The 17,978-nt window shown below is 40.0% G+C and overlaps 1 protein-coding gene across 2 annotated transcripts in view; it reads right to left on the reverse strand.

Moving 5' to 3' along the window:
- The window catches only part of LOC136857493 (uncharacterized), a 316,431-nt gene that overhangs the window by 126,110 nt on the left and 172,343 nt on the right, over positions 1–17,978 (reverse strand). The gene's annotated exons all lie outside the window — the stretch shown is intronic.

Below are 17,978 nucleotides of genomic sequence, written 5' to 3' on the forward strand. Positions count from 1 at the left end.
TGATTACAAGGACTTGAGGGTTTGCCTCCTTGGATTCGGGTAGTGATACCTTCTGACGTGAGATTTCCTGTGGCCAGGAAGTGGGAGCCTCAGCAAGCCATTGTGGTCCATTCCACCATAATGAAGAGGAATTTAGATCTGTCGCTAACATTCCACGCGTCAGAAGGTCTGCGGGGTTGTCTTCACTGGGACAATATTGACACTGAACCGGCGACAGATAGTCTTGAATTTCTGTCACGCGGTTGCATACGAATGTCTTCCAGCGATTTGGGTCACTCCGTATCCAACCGAGGGCCACCATAGAGTCCGACCATAGTGTAGCTCGCGTGCTGTCAAATCCTGTTGACTGGCAAAAATATTTCAAGAGGCGGGAACCTATCAAAATAGCCAGAAGTTCTAGTCGTGGGAGTGTAATCCTTTTAACTGGAGACAATCTGCTTTTACTGCAGGCCAAGTGTATTGATATATTATCGTCTGTTACCGTTCTAGTGTACAATGCGGCTCCATATGCTCTCTCAGAAGCGTCACAAAACACATGGACATGCGTAGCGTTTGGCATCTGTTTACACATTCCAATCCACCTCGGGACGTTTATAAGTGACAGCTGTTTGATGCTCGAGATCCAAAGTTGCCATTTTAAGGCTATATCCTGTGGAAGAATCTCATCCCACTCTATGCCTCGACACCAAGTATCTTGGAAGATTAACTTTCCAACAATTGAGACGGGTGAGAATAACCCCAGTGGATCGTAAAATCTTGCTGTTCCTTGTAAGAGCTGACGTTTCGTGGTGGGAATGTGAGCTAGCTTTTCAGTAGTTTCTTGATGATCGAAAAGGATACAGTCCAATTCTGTGTTCCACCTGATACCTAATACTCCAGTTTCTTGTTTGATATCTCGTCTCTCAGACTGCCATACGCTCTTAAGTGTTTCTGAGTTCGTTGCCCATTTATCCATTGGTAGTCGTATGTGCCTGAGCATGGAGCTTACTTCGTAATATAAGCTTATGACCCCGTTGTCGTCATCAGCACCAGCAACGAAGTCGTCCATAAATGTGCTATGATCTAAGAGTTCTGCTGCTGTGGGGTATGTGTTACTGCACCTTGAAGCCAGTTCACGTAGAGTCGCAGATAGAAGGAAAGGACTGCACGTAAGACCAAACGGTAGCCGCGTGAACCTGTACGTGACAATTTCATCTGCTGTTTGCCAGTTACCATCTTCCCCCTTCTGGACGTGATACCAGAAAAATCTGGTTAAGTCTCTGTCTTTTTCATCTAGGTACAGTTGCAAAAAGGCTTGAGTTCCATCTCCGACTATTGCTTTTCGATATGTACGAAAGCGGATTAGCGTTGACAGAATTTCAGGAAGGAGGTTTGGTCCTGCTTCCAGAGCGTCGTTAAGAGATGGCGAGTCTCTCTCGTGTGACGAAGCGTCGAAAACAATCCTCCATTTGATAGCTCCATTCCTCTCTTTCTTGACAGCGTGGTGTGGTAGGTAGAAAACATCGCTTAGATTATCTTCTGCAGCAGTCATTTCAACATGACCCTTCTCAATATAGTCAGTCATTTGTGAACAGTACATTTCTCGAAACTCAGCATTGTCGTGAAGTTTCCTTTCAAGTGATCTAAAGCGATTCTTGGCGTTGACGCGGTTTGATGGTAAGATAACTTCCTGTTTTCTGGGTAGAGACACTACTCTCCGCCCCTCTTTCATACGAAATGAATCGTGAAACTGTTGAAGAATGGTAGCGTCCTTCCTAGAAAGTGTTCTACCTTGCTGCTCTCTTATTCCCATGGTCTCTAAATCCCAGAATTGTCGCATGCTGTCATCTTTAGGTTCAAATTCTTGACTTGTATGAACATGATTTATGGCGACATGATGGACTGTGATTCCTGACTTGTTTCCGCTAAGAACCCAACCCAAGTTAGACGGGAGAAGTACTATGGACTCAGAAAGGCGTATTGGTTGGCCATCTCGGATCACCTTCCAGTAGTGATCACCACCTATGAGAAGTTCAATAGGGAGGTCGCTTTCATTGTCCTTGGGGTCTGATAATTGCAACGTTCGGGCGCATGATAAAGAATAGACATCGTGTGGAACAGCAGGATGCGGGGAATACTTGTTTTCGCTCTCGAAAGCTGTTATCATTATATTAGTTTTCGACCACACGCCACTGATGTTAAACTGGACAACCCTACGTGTTGTAACCGTGTGTCGATCACACTCAAATGCCGTAACAGACAGTTTCCTTTTTTCGACAACAGTAAGCTTGAGCTGATCCACGAGGCTTGTTTCGATAAAACTGGACTGACTTCCAGCATCTAAAATACACCGTGTAAGTTTGGTCAGTCCAGTCGGGCCAGTTATCCAAACCCGAGCAGTTTGAAGATACGTGAAGTTGGAGGGCGTGCTTACATCTATCTTGCCCACCGCTACAGCTTCTCTCTCATCTCCTCCACAAATTGACACGTGGTGTGTCTTCTTGCATATGGAACATGATACCTTATTCTTTTTCGCACAGTCTTTAGAGTGATGGCCTCGTCTAAGACAAAGGAAGCATCTGTTCGCTTTCTTCAGTTTTTCAGTTCTCTCCTGGTTGTTCGTTATTGTTTGACAATCTTGACCCCAATGACCTCGATTCTCACAAAAAACGCAATACGGTTCTGTGACTTGTTTGATATTCTTTCTCTTCGGCTTGTTACGTCTGGTGTTAACATGGAGAGCCGCTGCCGTCGGAGTATAAGTAGTCGAAAATGGCCGGTCGCAACGTATCTTCTGCGTAGTCAAGGCACACTCCACCTCTTCGTTCAAAAACTGCATTAGACGCGAGATACTGCTTTCTGGTATTTCCAACCTCTTGGCGTTAAGTAGCCATCGGCGACAAAGATCGTCAGGAAATGCGCGAAGAATTTTAGGGGCTAGCAGTTTTCCATAGACGTCTACATCTTCACCTAGTGCTGTCAGCGCTTGAATCCGTCGGTGGCACTCAATATACGTGGCATTGAGAATTTCAGGACTGTCGGAATGTGTAGGTTGCAGATGCTCCAAAAAATCCAGGTGGGATTGAATAATTCTGTTTTTATCCCCATAACGGGACTCCAGAATCTTCTTCACCTGTTCGTAAGTATCGGCCGTTACTGATATTCCATCCACCAGATGTTTGGGTTCACCGTCGAGATATCCTCGAAGGAATACATGTTTGTTTATCACCGATACCGCTGAGTTCTTGTCCACCGAAGCCTGAAATTGCTCCCAGAACCGTGGCCATGATTCTATGTCTCCTGAAAAGGTCTCTATTCTAATAGTAGGAAGCTTAACTTCGGAAGTAGCTATGGGTGACGTAGTAGTAGCTGAGCAAGCATGTGCGTCTTGTGAATTCTTTGCCTTTATAAGTTTATTAGCCTTCCGCATTGCACGTTTAGCACTGTCTATGTAATTTTCACAGACTTGTATATCCTCGTCATAGTCGTCGTTCTCAATCAGATCGTGTATAGCATCATCTAGAACGATTAAGCTCTCAAAAGTGTCTTTAAGGCGTTCCAAGCAGTGTTCTACATCGTCCAGCGCCGCAGTATCGCTGAAATCATTTATCTGTTTAGTAAAACGTGTAACGTTGGAACGCTGAGTAGTGCGTTTCCTTTTTAGCTTGTCAAGCGAGGACTGAGACATTCTTTCTTGTTAGTCGGTTAGTGTAATAATGTTCCGTGAATTTTCTCGTGACGTGTGACAATGTGTTTTCTTTTGTAGTTACAGAAATGCTCAGGAGATAGCGCTAGTTGTCACCCTGTCGTTGTTAGATTCTCCTAGAGATTATGACCTCTTTGCAGGTTATATGATAACAACATGGCGGCTAAAATATATTGCAATCAAATATAGTATTTTGAGATGATTGAAAATCAAGGAGCACTCAACCGTGTAAAAAACCAAATTTTTAGTGCTCTAACAACATTCAAAATAGTATTAAAACCGTGTAAGTACTTATCTGTTCCCTTGTCGTAGTGAAACGTAGGTTGACGAAGGGGCCGATAGGTACAGTTTCACAAGTTTTTCAATCAACACCTTATTACGTATTACACAAGATTAAAGATTGTTGTATGTTATTTTCTCCTGTATTCCGTATTCCCGGGTTTCGGCACCATGATATGTTTTACGGGTGTTAATTGAAAACGTGTTTATTACAAAACTAGCAGATCGTGATTTTTTATTACGTCTCGTGTCCATACAATACAATAATCTACTGTCAACTGTTTCGTCATTATCTATATCAACTGTCAACATACAAAAGTAAAATTCTCTAATTTGTACATGGTCATAATCTTCAACAGCTTGTATTCCTGTTTGGTAAACGAACACTGGTGACGTGCTTTTTCTTTCGATATCATGCGCATCCTCTGAACTAACAGAACACTTAACAGTTCGGAGTTCTTATTAGCACGGAATTCAGTCTTGTTCTTCCTCATCACATGGCGCATCAGAAAAATCGCGGCTACACCCACTACAAAACACGTGTGAATGAGATTTTGAGGAACGCAGTAAACAGGGCCATTCATTCGAGTATTCCTCCCTAACTTTTTGAACTATTTTTGGTTTATTACTAGCATCACTAGTAACGGTAACATCATCACACATTTTCCTGCACAAGAAATCGCTTCACTATTTCAAACCTTCGCATTTCGCAACACACGATTAGCATATATCCTAGAAGAGCAATATATGTCAATTTGGAAACCAAATGAAAGAAAAACGCATGCCCAACACGATCGGCTTCATACCACAGTTCCGGTTTTGTAACAATATACTTACGACATAGGTGACCACCACCTTTGTACGAATCAACTGTAAAACCTTCAACCTAATGTTCTTCCATACAGTTGGAGAAGCCCCAATTCACGCTGCAATCAATCTCTAGTTAATTAAACTTTCATCCATACAGAAGGAGAAATCCAATTTTACACTTTGGACGTTTTCTAGTCATTGTAAAATAAATTAATTTAGTAAATTTTTAGCATAAGACCATTGCATTTAGTATTAAGTTCCAATGTCTAATAGATTTAAGACTTTACCTTAAGAGGCGGCCGGAGCTGGAACGGCCGGCCACCAGCTCAGTAGTAGTAGTAACATGGGTCAAAAGTTTGTAAGAGATTTTATAGGGAAACGGAACAAGGTAAAATTATTTTGTTTTTATAGTGCACGGTAGTCTGTGATACACTTTTCATTAGTGTAAAAGTATTTCAAAAAGAAATGCAAATATAGTTATAAAATGGTAATTAAATGAACAAATCTCCATACAAAATTGAGCTCTGAACCGCGGTTTTCCTAAACTTGTTTTAAGTCAAGATGGTGTTCAAATTAGAAGCAAACTATACCGTAGGGAAGTTTATATTTTTCTCTAAGGGGCTACTTTAACATACTTTAAAATTAGGGATTCTTTATATATTTAATCGTGATTTTAATAAAGGCCTGCTTATTGACTTACGAGTGTCGGCCGAATTCTAGTGCTGGTAGTTCAGTCAGTTTCAGTCAGATGCCGCAGCGTCGCAAAGTCTTGTCCTTGAAGAGGCATGATGACAGATTAGCTCTTACCTATGCAGGTATGTGGTGAGTGAGATTCAGCTGCTATCAGTCGCTTCCTCACCCTTGCTTCATAACAAGCGGCAGTGGACACGCTGACACTACTTTGTTACTCGCTAGATGTGGTATGACCTTTCAATAGCACACTATATTTTTGTCGTGTTTTATTATACCGTGCTACTATAATTAGTGTTTTTTTAAATCAGTGTGGTTGAGGCTGTGCAGTGTTTTTTTATTGTGATGGGTTTAATACGGACTAAAAAAAAAATATTGCTGTCCACCAAAAGGAAAAAAAGAAGACTACCGGAGCAGCTACGCAAGTACATCGAAAACAAAAAGTAAGTTGTAATTCAATATCTTTATTGGGTTATAGCCCAGCAGTCAGGAACTTTCTACCTGAAAAGTATTCCGAAGTTAATGATATTTTGATATTCTGTGTAGCAGAATCTGAGTTTATGAGCTCGAGAAACCTGTGCTAACTTACAGGGAGCCGAAAAACCTCGAAATTTTCAGACTTTTTTCATGTTATCGCTTATAACTTTTAAACCATACATTTTTAGAGGAAAACACCTATTTACAAAATTGAAAAGTATTATTTTTCCTTCACATTTCACTGGTCAAAATTATCTTTTGACCCAATAATTACCGAGATACAGTGGTTCAAATATACAACATATTTCTCAAATTATCAAAAGCAGCAAAATGCAAGTTTTTGCCCTATAAATTTCATTTTTCAACATTTCTACGTAAATTGTGTTAAGTACCCTTTAATTTCAACACAAAAACATGAAGGAGCCTGCACATCTCGCATACACAACTCCCTTTCCCCTCAAGATACCATACTTACACCCCCTCCTTCCATTCCAAACACATTTAAATTCTACACTCACAGCCGACTTAACGTGGTTTGGGGAGTGGGGGTGGAAGGTCTGCTCAGCAGGTGCCTCACGTTAGTAAATAATAATAATAATAATAATAATAATAATAATAATAATAATAATAATAATAATAATAATAATAATAATAATAATAATTCTATGAATATAGGCTAAGGAGAATCGTCATACAGTGGCATATGAACAGGCCAAGAAATCGGAAGAAGAGCGTTAGCCTGCTTGGCTGAGGTGGTTGAGCATAAATTACAATAAACACAGTGGACATAATTGAGCATTTAATGTAAGGCGGAAATACTTAAAATGAAAGGGGCCTACCATACGTGTCTTCCGCTTAAAAAAGTTATAAGTTGAGTTAGCACAGGGTCCTCTAGGTCGAAAACTCAGATCCTAACTACACAGAGTACCCACTAACAACATATCAAAGTATCATTAACTTTGAAATACTTTCCAGGTACCCCCCTTCTTTTAGCACCTGACTGCTGGACTATTAGGTCTAGGACCTAGGTTGTTGTAAAATTCTACAACACCATGTAGAAGTAGACACACTTCTTAAAATCATGTACGGTAATAGAATTATTAATACATTTTTAAACTCTTATAGTAGAGGTATAATCAATGACTGCCTAACCCTAAAATATCAAGCAAATAATATAATTGATTATTATGAAGTGTAGGCAGTTAATTTTTGTTGTTGTTTGGCGTTTGGCTGTATTTGTTTTAAATTCAGCGTACGTTTGGGGGGTTTGCACTCAATGAATTAACAGCGATCGAGTTAACAATTTTTACAATACCGATAACTTCTCTCTTTACAGGGCACAAAACATCTCTCCTAAAATTAATAATAATGATGAAGTTAATAACCAGAACCAAGAAGTAATCAAGCCTACTCTAATTGGACGAAGAATTGTTAACATAGGAGACGTGTTCGACCAGGTAAAAGACTTGGATAATCACAGTCCATGTGGGTGTTCTTTTAAAGACATGTCATTTTTGAGAGAAAAGAGAACTGGACTTAGATGTGGTTTTATTTTTAAGTGTGATATGTGCAATCATACAGAAACGATCTGGTCAGAAAAAGACAGAAGTGATGAAATGGACTTTAATACTTGTGCAGTCAGTGGCTCCATTACAACGGGCAGTGGACACGCCCACCTCGAAGAACTTTTGTCATCGATGAACATTCCATCGATGACTGATAAAACCTTTAGACGGTATGAAGAAGTTCTCTCCGATAAATGGCACGCGACAGCCGAATGTGAAATGAAGAAAGCTGCTGAGGAAGAATCAAAACTGGCATCAGAACGTGGAGATGTTGACAAGGATGGGACACCATTGACCACGGTCATCGCCGATGGTAGCTGGTGCAAGAGGTCGTACCGGGCCAACTACTCATCACCCTCTGGAGTGGTAAGTTAAATTAATTAATTCATTTATTTATTTCTTTATTTATTTCTTTATTCATTCATTCATTTATTTTATTTATTTATTTATTTATTCATTTATTTATTTATTTATTCATCTATTCATTTATTTATTCATTTATTTATTTATTTCAGGCTGCGATAGTCGGCCTCGTTACGAGGAAGGTCCTGTATGTCGGCGTCAAGAACAAATATTGCACGCCTTGCGCCCGAGCCAATACAGCTGGGGTGGAACCGAAACCTCACACATGCTACAAGAACTGGAGTCAAGGCCAGAGCTCTTCAAGTATGGAGCCTGCTATTATTACAGAGGGTTTCCTGCGAAGCGAACAGATGTACGGTTTATGGTATGTTCGTCTTATTGCTGATGGTGATAGTAGCGTATATAAGAAAATTTTAGAAAGTAGGCCTTACAAGTCACTTACAGTAGAGAAAATTGAATGCAAAAATCACTTATTGCAAAATTTTTCTAATAAGTTAAGGTCTATTGCAACAACTAGCACGAAATAAAAAAATATGGTGTGGTTGAGGAAAAAGATTGGTGATAATATTTTGCGCTGTAGAACAGCTGTCACAAAGGCAGTAGCATTTAGGAAGAAACAAAATGGAGATCCAAACAAACAAATCAACAAGCTGCGACTTGATATTTTAAATATCCCAAGTCACATCTTTGGAGAACATAAAGAATGTGCCATACGGGGGTACTTTTGTGAGTTGCAACCAGTTCCTTCCTCTGATGAAAAAGTGTGGTACCTAATTTGCTTAAGACCGGCCTCTACCATCAGATATCAGATTCTGCGAGGGACTTGAGCAGGCACAGCAGGAGCCTGCTTGAAGATGTCACCAGCAATACAGTCGAACACTACAACTCAATAGTTGCAAAGTTTATTGGTGGCAAAAGAATACACTTTGCTCGCAAGGGTTCATATGAAGCGAGGTGCTCTGCAGCTGTTGTACAGCACAACTCAGGCAAAGCACATTACCATCTTCACAAGGAGATGTACGGGTGTAGTCCTGGATTGTTTGAAAAAAAAACAGAAAATAAAAGGAAAAGGAAAAATGAAAGAAGTAAACAGAGGAAGAAATGAAGGAATTCATTATTCCCAAACTTACAGAATGAAGAAAGAGATTATGGTGTAATGCCGCAGCGCCCAGATTTGGATGAAGACCTGCTGGGAAAAGAATTCTTGAACAATTTAAACAAGTCCAAAGAAGAGTTAAAACGCATCAAAACTGACACACTTCAACAAAGTGAGAGCAGTCATTGGCTAGAAATAAGACGAAATTTGATAACTTTGTCATATTTTGGAAATGTTTGTAAAATGAAGGCAACAACTGGATGCCAGTCATTAGTCAAACAAATGTTGTATTCAACATTATTTGACTGTCCTGCAATGGAATATGGGAGAAGACACAAAGACACTGCCCGTCAACAAGTTTCGGAGCTAATAGGAAAAGAAGTTAAAAAGTGTGGCCTGTTCATTGACCAGGAACATCCATTTCTTGGAGCGAGTCCGGATGGACTAATTGACGAGGACGGTGTCATTGAAATAAAATATCCATCTTCCGCAAAACATCTTACACCGGAAGAGACTATCATATTGAAAAAGGTAACTTGTTGGAAAGTGGGAAAGAATGGAGAAATAGGGAACTTTGATACCAAACATAATTTCTTTTACCAGATTCAAGGGCAGCTTCATATTACAAGAAGGCAATATTGTCTATTTGCAGTATGGACCCCCAAAGGAATTAAAACCAAACTCATACAGAGAGATGATGACTTTTGGCAGAGTATTTTCCCGTTACTTGATCGGTTTTACAAACGTTGCATCCTTCCTGAAATTATAGACCCAAGAAAAAGTAGATCTATGCCAATAAGAAACCCGGATTACATATTAGAAGCCCAACAATGAGCAGAAGAAAGAAAATTAAAGAAGATCACAGCAAGCAAACGCCTCAGTGAACACAGAGTTGAACTTCATGCATTATAAGGATCCCATCTATGTATTACGATAGTGCATTTTATTTGTAGTCTTCTGTAAATATTATGTTTCTCTTATTATTATTATTATTATTTACATATTTTACGCCCACATTGGAGCACTGAAATCAATACATTTGAGTTAATTTCTTCTTCTTCTTCTCCCAGAACTTTTTCATCCTCTCCGACCTGGAAGCCCTTTGTGTGTCCGATATAGTATATTGTTTCCGTTCAACTGCTTTTAGTTTGAGACTTATGCTTTTGTTCTTCAAAATCCTCTTCTCTTTTCTGTCTTTGATTTGTTGCCGAGTTATACCCAATTCTTCCAAATCGTCCTGAACTTCTTTGAACCAATTATTATTGATTTTATTCTTCAAAAAGTAATCGAATAGTTGTTTCAATATCCTGGTGTCTGCTAATCTTGATATGTGACAGAAAAAGGAAATTCTTCTTTTACGCATTGTAGATATTATTGATTCACATTCACGATAGACAATGTTGTTAGGCAACAATCTCCACTGTCCATCAACTTGGTGTTTTTTATTAATAATTGTTCTAAGAATTCTTCTCTCAGTTTTCTGTAATTTGTCTGTTGTAGATTTTACATTTAATTTGAATAAAGTTTCACTAGCATAGGTTGCCTCTGGTTTAACTATGGAATTATAGTGTTTCAGCTTAGCGTTTATCGAAAGAGATTTTTTTTTATAGGTTGGCCAGGTAAGTCTTTGTGCTTGTTTAAATTTAGTTGTTCTGTGTTCTATTGCTTCTTTTTCATTTGTGTTCCATGTTATTATTTCTCTTATATTGAATAATTGAGGAATTTTCTTTTTGCTACCATTTTTTTTTTTTTTTTTTTTTGCTAGGGGCTTTACGTCGCACCGACACAGATAGGTCTTATGGCGACGATGGGATAGGAAAGGCCTAGGAGTTGGAAGGAAGCGGCCGTGGCCTTAATTAAGGTACAGCCCCAGCATTTGCCTGGTGTGAAAATGGGAAACCACGGAAAACCATCTTCAGGGCTGCCGATAGTGGGATTCGAACCTACTATCTCCCGGATGCAAGCTCACAGCCGTGCGCCTCTATGCGCACGGCCAACTCGCCTGGTTTTTGCTACTTTTTGAAGAGGAAAAAGTCTGTTAAATGTCACATGGTAGGCCTATACTTGCTCGAACAATGCACTTCAAATACAAAATGCCATTATAACCTGTTGTAAATAGAATGTTGCTTTCCTGATGGTATCGAGCCTACGGGTCTTATGCAGTTTTAGAGACTATTGAGTGTTTTTTAAGTTGTTTTATAACATGTCTGTAACATAGTATATGCTACTTTCAAGATTATGCCATCGTAACCTGTTGTAACTAGACTTGTTGCTGTTTCATTTAAGGGTTTGACCACCGTAAAAGTGCCCCTTTTTCCCTTGTACAAAAATTAATGATTTTAATATTTCAATCACATTTTTCCGTGACCAATGCACCACCCAGATACAGACTGACGACGACTATAGACTAAATTCAGCTGACCAACTTAGGAAAATGTATGTATGTATGTATGTATGTATGTATGTATGTATGATATGACAGTACAGTATGTAGGCTAGTTTCGATTACTAATTTACATTAATTACTTAAACTGTATGTTTAAAAACATAAACATACATTATTATGCTATCCTTAATTCTTCTCCAATCGTCATTTAAAGCTGCTATGGAACAAACCCTACACAATATCGTCCTTTGAAGAAAATACACAATATGCATAATATTGGGGTTGAAAATAGACAACCAGGGAAAACCTTTCGAAGGACGGCCGACTGCGGGTTTTGAACCCACTCGTTTTCCGAATCCGGGGATAGATTGGCCTCGTGGCATAGCTACTGCGATCGGTCATTGTGTGCTTCATATCTGCCTGTAAAACAAGTTTCTCCGTGCAAGGTCTTGCTACCTTTATCTTTTGAAGCTCCTTACTATAATTCAGGGCCAGCCACCGAGAGCAAGTTTGCTACGCGAGCATCTAATTACTGTGAAGCGAGCACCAGCAGGAGCAGAAGGGAGCAAGGCGATTCAAAGGCAGCGATCCACAACATTTCTACGTTTCATAAGCATACCGGGCATTGCAGAGGAAGGAAGCAACTCTCAGTCATCGTGACGACCTTCAACTCCCACAACGTTCAATGCAGCATGGGAACATCAGTATCTTTGTACCGAGTGCAATGGAATGGAAAAATGCTTGATTTTTAATAAGACATTAAACTTCATTAGAAATGTTAACACTGGGCGAGTTGGCCATGCGGTTAGAGGCGCGCGGCTGTGAGCTTGCATCTGGGAGATAGTGGGTTAGAATCCCACTGTCGGCAGCCCTGAAGATGGTTTTCTGTGGTTTCCCATTTTCACACCAGGCAAATGCTGGGGCTGTGCCTTAATGAAGGCCGCGGCCACTTCCTTCCAACTCCTAGGCCTTTCCTATCCCATCGTCGCCATAAGACCTATCTGTGTCGGTGCGACGTAAAACCACTAGCAAAATCATTTTTAACATTCATCGACATAATTCTTTAAAACACGCTGAGGAATATGACAAATATGTTGGTGAAGAACACCATGAAATTGCGAATGAACTTAAAACAGCTGCCTTATCTGAGGTAGGTGTTATCCGACTTTATTGAATTTTCTTTGTTATATTAGTGACGCAATGATGCTTACTACTCGTATTCAAACTAAGACAAATAACTTACTTTTATTGGTAATTGTAGGTCGGAGGTGAATCATAAGTTCGAATAAGCTAGGCCTACAACATATCCCAATAAAAGAATGGCTAAACGTCGTAACGTTACAGAAAGGAATGAAGTAATGGTTGAGAATCCGCATACTGAATAGTAGTTGCTACTAATGTTTCTGTATTATCTCTGTGTGTATACTTTTATAAAACTATTTTAATGTTTAGTAGAATAAGAATAAAAATGGAATTAATTGCTATAAATATATGTTGTTCCTCTTGTAGCCTGTTACAATATAGGCAGTGGCGGTTCTAGATACTTAAAACTAGGGCAGGGGGCTGTTTGGAATTGAAAGTCTTGGTAACAAAATTCAAAAGAAAAGTAACCATGTTTATGAAAATAAAATGGGCAACATTAGCACAACCATTAACATGTTTATTTCAAATACATTATATCTGTAAATTATCAATTTATTTATTATTCAAGGAATTTTAAAATAATTATTTCACTAAAACTGAGGGCCCCGCCCCCCACCACCACCCCGCCACTGTATATGGGTTTAAATCTACGTTTGTTACTAGTGTGCACGGTAACTCACCGATGCACTGCTTCCCTTGCTCTCGATACGAGGCATGCAGGCGGACCTCCCCTGTTTCTGCATTACAACCCTTCTTAAGGCTCCGTGCAAATGTCACTGTCTGAAATACCCATTACAGCTGGGACAGATAGAACGCAACCGCTTCGGGAACACAACCGTCGTTGAATGAAACAGTTACAAGAATATAACCGTTTTTCAGTTGCAGTGCGGTGATGGTGGTGGTGATTATTGTTTTAAGAGGAAGTACAACTAGGCAACCATCCTCTATACAACACTAATCAGGGAGAACGAAAATGGAAGGGATCCGACACTTCGAGAAATGAAGGTATGGGCCAAAGAAAGACAAGGGCCACGAAGGGCGTGAAAATGAAAGACTCCATAGGCGTCCTTACGTAATACCGTCGCGGTCGAAAAAGAACAAGAGTTGACCAAATGTGGTCGGATATGGTAGATAAGAGGAGAGAATATCGTCTACTGCAGCTGGTTATTCAAAGGAAGATACAAGGCAAAAGAAGACCAGGAAGAAGGCGCATTCCTTGGATTGATAATTTGAAAACTTGGTTCAGCTGTTCCACTACTAAGCAACATCCAAAGCAATAATCTCTATGATGGTAGCCGATCTTCTGAAAAGAGATGAAACTTGAAGAAGAAGGATAGATGAAAGTGAGGAACCTGGTACACGTAAGTGGAAATAATGCTAGGACTCAGCTAAGGGCTCCGTGGTCGCAAACCCAGACTCCAAAGTTCAGAGCCCATGGGGCCCCCTTTAGTCGCCTCTTACGATAGGCAGGGGATACTGCGGGTGTTATTCTACTACCCCACCTCCAGAGGGAAGTTGCAGTGCCCCTCAGCTGTTGCGTTCTTCACCAGCACCGTTCCAGCGTTCCATAACGGGTAAGTATACAAAACCGTCATTTACAATCCTTGTATTTCTTGGAAATGGGGTATTCCAACATAACTAGAATAACTCACAGGTCAGATAGTCATTTTTGAGAGCAGCGCTGCTATTGGCTAAAGCGCCTGACATCACCGAGAGTGAGAATAAAGTGGTATTTTTTTTAGCTTAGTACTTCCTCTAATTACACTCCACTTAAGTCATGAAATACAGTACTAATGGATCTGTAGATGCTGTAACATTTATTATTTAAAACTTATACGAAAACATACGATTTCAAATCCGTCTTTGTAAAGACAAAGAGACTCACACAGCGGTTCGAAGCATGAAACGCAGGCCTTCTGCCTCTTGGGAGGTTCGATCCTGGCTCAGTGCGGTGGTATTGGAAGGTGCTCAAATATGTCAGCCTCGTGTTGACACGTTAAAGAACTCTTGCGGGACAATATTCTGGCACCTCTGCGTCTTCTAAAACACGTTATTTGATCGAATCCAAATTTTAACAAAATGTACAATGGGATGTTTTATACATTGTTTATATATTTCAGAACCGTTTGTTTCCAAGGGAAAAAACTGTTATAAATTTGTAAGGCTTTTTTTGACTCAGGGTTGTTGGAAAATTCCGTTCTTGGTCGCGTTACAATCTTTGCGGTATGTCCAAAGTATCACTGTGTGACTAAAAAAAAAAAAATGCGTAAATGAATTCACTTATTTTATATCAGTTTGTATTTTCATTGGATAGAATTATATTATGTATCACTGACTGGCCGGTACAGGGAAAGACGTGAGGCGGGGACGGGGTTGATGCACTACTTCATTTCAACATTGGAAACTGTGTCCGGCTCCATGGCTAAATGGTTAGCGTACTGGCCTTTGGTCACAGGGTCCCGGATTCGATTCCCGGCAGGGTCGCGAATTTTAACCTTAATTGATTAATTTCTCTGGCATGGGGACTGGGTGTATATGTCGTCTTCATCAGCATTTCATCCTCATAACGGCGCGCAGGTCGCCTAGGGCGTCAAATCAAAAGACCTGCATCTGGCAAGCCGAACTTGTCTTCGGACACTCCCAGCACTAAAAGCCATATGCCATTTCATTTATTTTTGTCGGAAACAGTATGTTGTTTTGACTGTTGTCGGTTTTGCTCAGCACTAACCCAGGCTCAATAATTTCCTGACCGGGCGAGTTGGCCGTACGCGTAGAGGCGCGCGGCTGTGAGCTTGCATCCGGGAGATAGTAGGTTCGAATCCCACTATCGGCAGCCCTGAAGATGGTTTTCCGTGGTTTCCCATTTTCGCACCAGGCAAATGCTGGGGCTGTACCTTAATTAAGGCCACGGCCGCTTCCTTCCAACTCCTAGGCCTTTCCTATCCCATCGTCGCCATAAGACCTATCTGTGTCGGTGCGACGTAAAGCCCCTAGCAAAAAAAAAAAAATTTCCTGGAATGTTTCGCATTCCGTACAAATGTCAACACCATCAGCTCCGTGCAAGTACTGTTATCTCAACTTCCTGGTGACACGACACGCCGGAGGGCGAGAGGGAAATCGCTCGCTCGGCCTTGGCCTTTCTTACTGCTATCTATGCACTAGCGATGTAACTATCATTGGAGTTAGCTGTCGACAGCAACAAGACTAGTGGCGATATTTTGAAATAAAAGGTGGATTTAAAACTGACCCCGGCCGCCTCTTAAGATTAGTATTAGGCTGAAGATGCCCAAAACTAAGGCGAAACATGTTCCTAACTAGTGTTTATAATTCATGTAGGATTTAATCACTACAAAATATAATTGTATTGAATAGGTGGACACAGTAAAATTTTATTCTTGAAAGAATTTTACTTATTGTATCTTCAATACGGAACAAAATGAGATTAGTTACTTGTAAACATGAATTATTTGCATTTTTTGATCATTTGAACAGAATGCATCCCAACATTAAGTTTACCATGGAGACTGAACGTCTGCCAGTCTTGGATATTCTGGTTTCTAGGAAATCAAGATGGAACTTTACCATAAACCGACCCATACTAAAAGATATCTTCATGGGTACTCTCATCACCATCTTTGCCAAAAGTGTGCTGTGCTTAACACCCCTAACAGCCAAGCAAGGGATTTTTGCAAGCAGGATAAATAAAATGGTGAACTTGAATTCCTGACCAGAACATTCCTGAGCAATGGCTGTTGACAAAGTGCTACATCCTAAGCCAAAAGACACATTGTCACATGATTCTTGTCCTTTGAGTCCTGCCTTCTTGCCGTATGTTCAATCTGTCATGGATAGGATTGGCAATATTCTCAGAAGGCACAATATCAAGACCATCTTTAAGCCTCATATCATCCTATGCAACTACTTGCGATCTGTTAAACATCTTATTGATTTAAACTGTGCTGGAATATACAGTTAAACCTCGTTAAGACGTTTCTGCAGCAGACAAGGAAAAAACAACGTGTTAAGTTAGAAAACGTAATAGTGAATACACAAATAAAAACTATCCAACAGGGATATGGAAACACTGGATATGATTTTATCCGACATGATGGCATTTTACGTCGTGTATCCACGGATACTACCTACTATTATCTACTATTTCTAAAAATGAGAGGAGAATATTAAAAGGTGTGAAAAACACGACAGAACAAATATGAAAATCTTTCTGCTGGGGATTATAAAATAACAGTGCGCTGAAAGGTGTGAAAAACACCAGATAACAGAAATATGAAAACATGTGCACGGGGGACAATAAAAATATCAGAGTATGATTGCAAATCACACTCTTTCTAAAAACAAATGTTAGTAGAAGCCTTTTATTTTGGAGCAGTGGGTTGTTAAACATTATTTTCTGGTCACACTCTTAGTCACACTGGACCATGTGCAACTGCGACTTTGGCTACCATTTTAGAATTGACAAAACTTTGATTCGACTAACTCGAACGATGGAATTGAAACTCGAAGGTGTGAGTTTGAACATTTTTGCTACCTCTGCATGCTTAAAGATGGGGGTGTCAGTACACTTTCTGACAGATTTTAATTTTGTCCTCATTAGTAAGGAATTTCACAACTTTTTCCGAATCCACAAATAGGCTGTCACAAGAAAATATGTGGCACGCTAGTCAACTTCTTACAATTGTGTTCCTAATCCAGATGTAGGCTATCAGGCGCTACCCTTCACTGTACCATCCAACAAAAAATAAATTTATTATTTTTGAATGGAATGCGAAATACAAGCACAAACAGGCTCACTGTGTTATTTAGCAATCTTGCTGCTAACTAGCAAGCAAAACTGAACATTCCTGAGGCTAATGGCTCGCTCCCTGAAGGTGTAACTTATCCCATGAAATTCAGGAAGTCAAGGCCTTTTCCTGTTATCATGCAACTGTAACGAGGGCTCTTTCTTACCCGAGTTGGAAATCGCCTTCCTTTTGACAAGGGATGACAAATAACATTTTCAGGGCTACAAAAAATGCAATCATACTAAGTGACAATAGCGAAAATTCGTGAGGCCATAAGTGAGGTGTTTTTATATAGATTTAATACGATGAGAATCTTGACTTGGAATTTACGACATGCTAAACGGAAAAACATGTTAATGAGGAACGCACTAACAAGGTTTCACTGTATATGATTCCTTGTTGATGTGGATCGGTTTATGTTGGCCAAACATGTAGGAGGTAGCAACGAGGGTTAAGGAACAGTGCGGGCACTTCCGTCTTTGCCAGCCAGAGAAGTCTACTGTGGGAGAACATGCCATACATAATGACCATTCAATAATTTTTTATGCAACTTCTGTCATTTGTAAAGAGAAACATGAGGCGATAGAAAATGCTAAACACTGGAATAATTTTAACAAAGATGACAGCTATATTCATGGCTACCTTCCATAGTTAACTCATCAACTTCTTTCTCCTTGATTCT

This window comes from Anabrus simplex, chromosome 1 (genome assembly GCF_040414725.1).
Source record: "Anabrus simplex isolate iqAnaSimp1 chromosome 1, ASM4041472v1, whole genome shotgun sequence".
Taxonomy (NCBI): domain Eukaryota; kingdom Metazoa; phylum Arthropoda; class Insecta; order Orthoptera; family Tettigoniidae; genus Anabrus; species Anabrus simplex.